Raw genomic sequence first — 6,811 nt, forward strand, 5'->3', positions numbered from 1 at the left:
TTAAAATTTTCATTAAAGCCTTTTGTTTTTAGATCACATTCATTTTTTAATAAGCTCCTTCCACTTTCCTACCCATTAATCTTCTCTTGTTATAAAGATTAAAAAAATAGTTAGCAAAACTAAATGATACAGATGTAATTATAGCTTATGTGACATTCCACAGTAATAGTCCTCTAACTCTCCACTGAATAGGAGTAAAATTTGCTCATCCCTTCTAAGGAACAAGGTTTTGTCATTAGAATTATGCAATATTCTTTTTCATCTGTTTTTTTTTTCCTTGCTTGCAAATATTTTTATTTAAATGCAGTTTTTGAGGATGGTAGATTTTAGATCATATTGAAGGCAGCAACATCCATGTATTGCACGTAGTCTTCAAAGGCAGTTATCTGTTCCTCTAGCATATCTGTCCCAACTTTATCATCTTCAACTACACACTGTATCAGAAGCTTCTTGATGCCTTATCCCACTGGAAGTAATTTAGAAGATCCCCAGACCAAGCTATCTGCCTTAATGCTTCTGACACATTCCTCCAATTTTGCCATATCTGTCTTATCATCCCAAGGTTTTACATCTAGTGAGATGGAAAACTTAGCAAAAATTGTGGGGTTTGTTTTTTTAATCTCTTTGATTTGTACTGAGCAAGGCATTCTTCTCTTAGCCTCTTTGCTTCCTCACTTTCCTAGTCATCATCAGACCCAAAGAGCTCAATGTCATCAACATCTTTGCTATCTGTAGGTCCACCGCTTCCTGTTGTATCTTCTACATCAGCAGGCCCATACTTGCTCAAAGCCTTCTTTATTCCTGGCAAGCTTTCCTTCTGCTTCTCATAGGATTTAACTTGGTTATGGCAATGGAGAATACAAATCGGCAGGTGGTGGGCCTGAGACTGCTTCAAAAACTGCAATGTCAGCGTGGGATGGCATATACCCCCTCGATGTAGCTCTTGTCTGCCAGGAAGTCAACGAGGTGCTGCAGGCCCATGGGTGTCTTGAGATCTCCGAAGCCCATGGTGGGACCTGGAAGAGGCGGCGGTGGTGGCGGCAATGAAGGAACTGAGAGCGGGGCAGAAAAAGAGTGCAGCATGCAAACCATGTAGCTCAGGCCCGCCAACTGAAAAAAGCCATATGTTTTCTTATCATTGACATTTCTGTAGTCATTGAGTATGTTGTTTGCCTAATTCTGTTTATTTAATTCAGTATAAGTTCATATAACAGATTATCAATATTGTGGTCTAAATTCCACATATTCATAATTTCTTATGGTGCTATTATATTCCATTCAATTTGTGTAACACATTTTTTTTCAAATGCCCTCCTGTTGATTTGATAGCCCTTTGTTTTATTTTCCATTATTTGATACTATAAAGAATACTTAAAATATTTTATATAAACAGCATATTTCTATACTTGCTATCTTAGGAAAAAATACCTGAGGCAAGTATGTGGCATGATGGGTAGATAGAGTGCTGTGCCTGGAGTCAGGAACAGTCATCTTCCTAAGTTCAAACCTGGCCTCAGATGCTTGCTGGCCATGTGACCCTGGGCAAGTCACTTAACCTTGTTTGCCTCAGTTTCCTCAACCTTTTTTTTTTTTGCATGGAGAATTTTTCTTTTTTGGAGGAACAATGTGATTTTTCAGATTGTTATGAGATACTTTACAGGTGACATAAACATAAAACTTACACCTTTACAATCTACTATCATTTTGGCATGCATTACAGTGAAAAGAGACTGAACTTAAAGGCACAGGACCAAAGTCTGCATCCCAACTCTCTTATTTACTACGTGTGTTACCTTAGGCAATTTGCAAGTACTCTCCTTCCTTTGTGATGATGCACTCCACTTATAGACAATGAGACATAGTGGATAGATGGTCAGCCTTAGAGTGAGGAATACCTGGATTCCAGTCCTACCTCTAATGTGCACTAATGATGTTACCATTGAAAAAATGACTTAATCACTAAGGGCTCCAATTTGTATTTATGAAGGCAGTTTTCACATAGGGAGTTAGTTACTTACAATGATGAAATCTCAGGTCTAAATTCTTCCCCACATCAAAAATCATGATCTTTTTTTTTTAAATTTTTTTTTCCATATGCTTTTGAGTTGAAAATTTTTTCTCCCTTTTTCTCCCCCCCAACCCTCCCCAAGACGGCACATAATCTGACACAGGCTTTACATTTACATACCCATTAAACATATTTTCACATTAGTGAAATTGTAAGTAAAAATTAAAACCAATAGGAGGAACCATCAGAAAGATGAAACAAAACTCGACTGAAGGTAAAAATAAGTGAGAGTGATTCGACTTCCATAGTTCTTTCTTTGGATGTGGACAGCATTTTCCATCCCAAGGGCTCTGGAGATGTCTTAGATCCTCGTAATGCTGAGAAGGGTTCAGTTTAACATTCTTAGTGATTGCATAACGTGGCTGCTATTGTATACAAAGTCCTCTGGGTTCTGCTCACTTCACTCAGCATCAGACCATATAAGTCTTCCCAGGTTTTTCTGAAGTCAGCCTGTTCATCATTTCTTATAGAACAATAGTATTCCATTACATTCATATACCACAACTTGCTCAGCCATTCCCCAATTGATGGGCATCCTCTCAATTTCCAATTCTTTGCCACCACAAAAAGAGCTGCTATAAATATTTTTGTACATGTGGGTCCTTTTCCCATTTGTTTGATCTCTTTGGGATATAGCCCTAGAAGTGCTATTGCTGGATCAAAGGGTATGCATATTTTTGTAGCCCTTTGGGCATAGTTCCAAATTGTTCTCCAAAATGGTTGGATCATTTCACAACTCCACTAACAATGTATTAGTGCTCCAATTTTCCCACATCTTCTCCAACATTTATCATTTTCCTGTTTTGTCATGTTGGCCAATCTGATAGGTGTGATGTGGTACCTCAGAGTTGTTTTGATTTGCATTTCTCTAATCAATAATGATTTAGAGCATTTTTTCATATGACTATAGATGGCTTTAATTTCTTCATCTGAGAACTGCCTGTTCATATCCTTTGACCATTTATCAATTGGGGAATGGCTTGTGTTCTTATAAATTTGTCTTAATTCTCTATATATTTTAGAAACAAGGCCTTTATCAGAGAGACTGGTTGTAAAAATTCTTTCCCAATTTTCTACCTTCCTTCTAATCTTAGTTGCATTGGCTTTGTTTGTGCAAAAACTTTTCAATTTAATGTAATCAAAATTATCCATTTTGCTTTTCATAATGTTCTCTATCTCCTGTTTGGTCATGAATTCTTCTGTTCTCCATAGATCTGATAGGTAAACTATTCCTTGTTCTCCCAGTTTACTTATGGTATCAGCCTTTATATCTAAGTCCTGAACCCATTTTGACTTTATTTTGGTATATGGTGTGAGATTTGGGTCTATGCCTAGTTTCTGCCATACTCTTTTCCAGTTTTCCCAGCAGTTTTTTTCAAAGAGTGGGTTCTTATCCCAGAAGCTGGGGTCTTTGGGTTTATCAAATAATAGATTACTATAGTCATTGACTACTGTGTCTTGCATATTTAACCTATTCCACTGATCCACCTCCCTATTTCTTAGCCAGTACCAAGCAGTTTTGATGATTGCTGCTTTATAATACAATTTAAGATCTGGAATTGCTAGGCCACCTTCCCCTGCATTTCTTTTCATTAGTTCCTTTGATATTCTGGACCTTTTGTTTTTCCAAATGAATCTTGTTATTTTTTTTAACTCTATAAAATAATTTTTTGGTAGTTTGATTGGTATGGCACTGAATAAGTAAATTAGCTTAGGTAGGATTGTCATTTTTATTATATTAGCTCGGCCTACCCATGAGCAACTGATGTTTTTCCAATTATTTAGATCTGATTTTATTTGTGTGAAAAGTGTTTTGTAATTGTGTTCATAGAGTTCCTGGGTTTGTTTCGGAGGTAGACTCCTAAATATTTTATAATGTCTACAGTAAGTTTAAATGGGATTTCTCTTTCTATCTCTTGCTGTTGGGCTTTGTTGGTAATATATAGAAATGCTGATGATTTATGTGGGTTTATTTTATAGCCTGCAACTTTGCTAAAGTTGTTTATTATTTCAAGTAGTTTTTTACTTGATTCTCTAGGATTCTCTAAGTATATCATCATGTCATCTGCAAAGAGTGATAGCTTTGTTTCTTCTTTGCCTATTCTAATGCCTTCAATTTCTTTTTCTTCTCTTATTGCTAAAGCTAAGTTTCCAGTACAATATTGAATAACAGTGGTGATAATGGACATCCTTGTTTCACCCCGATCTTATTGGAAATGCTTCTAGCCTGTCCCCATTACATATAATGCTTGCTGAAGGTTTTAGATATATGCTATTTATTATTTTAAGGAAGACTCCATTTATACCTATGCTTTCTAGTGTTTTTAATAGGAATGGGTGTTGTATTTTATCAAAAGCTTTTTCTGCATCTATTGAGATGATCATGTGGTTTCTGTTGGTTTTGTTGTTGATATGCTCAATGATGCTGATAGTTTTCCTAATATTGAACCAACCCTGCATTCCTGGCATAAATCCTACCTGGTTGTAGTGTATTATTCTTGTGAGAAGTTACTGTAATCTACTTGCTAATATTTTGTTTAAAATTTTTGCATCTATATTCATTAGAGAAATTGGTGTATAATTTTCTTTCTCTATTTTGACTCTTCCTGGTTTAGGTATCAACACCATATTTGTATTATAGAAAAAATATGGTAAGACTCCTTCTTCACCTATTTTCCCAAATAGTGTATATAGTATTGGAATTAATTGTTCTTTAAATGTTTGATAGAATTCGCATGTAAATCCATCTGGCCCTGGAGATTTTTTTCCTAGGGAGTTCATGAATGACAATGGAACAACTACACTAAATTCTAGAATGGTTCAAATGAAGAATGGCATAATTTGAAAAAAAGAAATAATATTACATATAAGGGACATAAATTAGAGAGCTCTATATGAAAAAAGTAATAAACAATGAAAGTGACATTGCAACAGACGACAGAGAAAAAAACTACAAATCAGCAGAGAGCTTGAAAAAAAATTAGATTTGGAAGGCAAAATTTACTAGAGAGAAGAAACATTAACAAAATTTACAGTAGCATTATAGCAAAATCGACATTGAACAAAATATAAAAATAAGAGGCCATGAGGTCCTGAGAGATCTGCAATATAAGAAACTGAGTGGAATAAGAAGAGATATTGTTGCATATCTGTGTTTGCAACAGAAATATGGTGAAATCAAAAGCCCAAATATCAGAATTTAGGGAATAATTCAGAAAAAAAAATAATTGAAAACAAGAAAATGTAAAATGCAAATGGATAGTTTATGTTGGAAACCCGTGGGAAAAAATCCAGTAGAAAGTGTACTAAGAATTCCTGGCCAAAATGCAGAACTTCAATGTCAAATAATAATTATTGATCAGACAAAACAAATAAATGAAAATCTCATTACATGTTAAGGAAGTCAGTCTTGATCTTCCTGGTCATTTTCATAGATTTTTATGATCAGGTTCTTTCATTGTTGTTGTTTGCTCACTTTCCTAGCCCAGTTTTTGACTTTGAACTTTATCTGAAGCTGAGCTCTGCTCACTTTAGGGTTGGGGGGGGCACATCCCAAACTTTAGACTTTTTTTGTAATATTGTTTTCAGAGCTAGTTCTCGGCATCTGCAAGTTTTTGGAGCCTTCTAGGCGGTGTGATTTAGAAAGAAGTATGATCACTTCTCTTGTCATATGTGCTGTGGTCTTGTCTCCTGCTCTTTTGCAGCTGCAAGTGGTAGTGCTCCTTCCTCTCTGTCCTGCAGCTGAGAGTGCGGCCCCTGCTCCCTTTTAACTGACCGCAAGTGCTTCACCCTAAATTTGTCTCAGAATCCCATACGTGCAATGGAGTTGCCAAACATCAACCAGTCTTGTAGCCCGTTTCAGTTCAGTGTAATCTCTTTCTGACCAATTATTCAATTTTCTTTGCGTCTCTGGGCTGAGAGCTCTGGAACATACTGCTGATGTTACCACTGCCTCCAAGGCTCAGCGCTGGTATTGCCTCTACAAATCCTCCAGGCACTTCTCTCCCCTTTGTCACAGACCTTTCCTGTCAACTTCCTAAGTTGTCTTGGACTGGAAAAATTTCTCACTCTAACCCTTTGTTAGCTATACCGCTCCAGAATTCGATTTGATACATTGTTTTAAAGTTGTTTGGAAGGGAATATTAGGAAAGTTAGTCTGGATTGCTGCCTCTGTTTGACTGTATTGGCTTTACCTCACCCAAGACAGGTATCTATGAAAAAAAAAATCTAAGGGTACTAATAAGGTAATAAAATAAAGCTAATCCTTTCATGAAGTAACAGAATCAGGAGTAGAGAAGAAGGAAGAGTTTATTTAGTATCAGTCTATGCACTAAAATCTCTTCTACATTACTTAATTAATGTTTTCATGGTGGAAAATTATGAATTAAATCTTTTTGGCTGGTGGGAGGGCAGTTCTAGGATGTGACCATGAGTATGAGAAGAAAGAGGAAATTGATTTTATCTTTTTAAAAAAGTTTCCTTCCCCTAAATCTGCCTTCCCTTCTATCTCCCTCCACCCCTCCCCTTCTCTTATCCCCTTCCTCTTCTATTTTCCTGTAGGGCAGGATAGATTTCTACGCCCTATTGCCTGTATATCTTATTTCCCAGTTGTATGTGAAAACAATTTTTAACATTTGTTTTCAAAATTTTGGGTTCCAAATTTTCTCCCTTCCTCCCTCCCCACCCACCCTCATTGAGAAGGCAAGCAACATGATCCAGATTGTACTTGTATAGTCATGCAAA

The 6,811-nt window shown here is 36.3% G+C and overlaps 1 pseudogene; it reads right to left on the bottom strand.

Annotated features, from left to right (window-relative positions):
- Positions 1-273: 273 nt before the first annotated feature.
- On the bottom strand, positions 274-1,008 carry LOC110220260 (elongation factor 1-beta pseudogene; annotated as a pseudogene).
- Between the last annotated feature and the right edge of the window lie 5,803 nt (positions 1,009-6,811).

The sequence above is a fragment of the Phascolarctos cinereus genome, unplaced genomic scaffold (genome assembly GCF_003287225.1).
Source record: "Phascolarctos cinereus isolate Bilbo 61053 unplaced genomic scaffold, phaCin_HiC Scaffold_3;HRSCAF=262, whole genome shotgun sequence".
NCBI classification, from domain to species: domain Eukaryota; kingdom Metazoa; phylum Chordata; class Mammalia; order Diprotodontia; family Phascolarctidae; genus Phascolarctos; species Phascolarctos cinereus.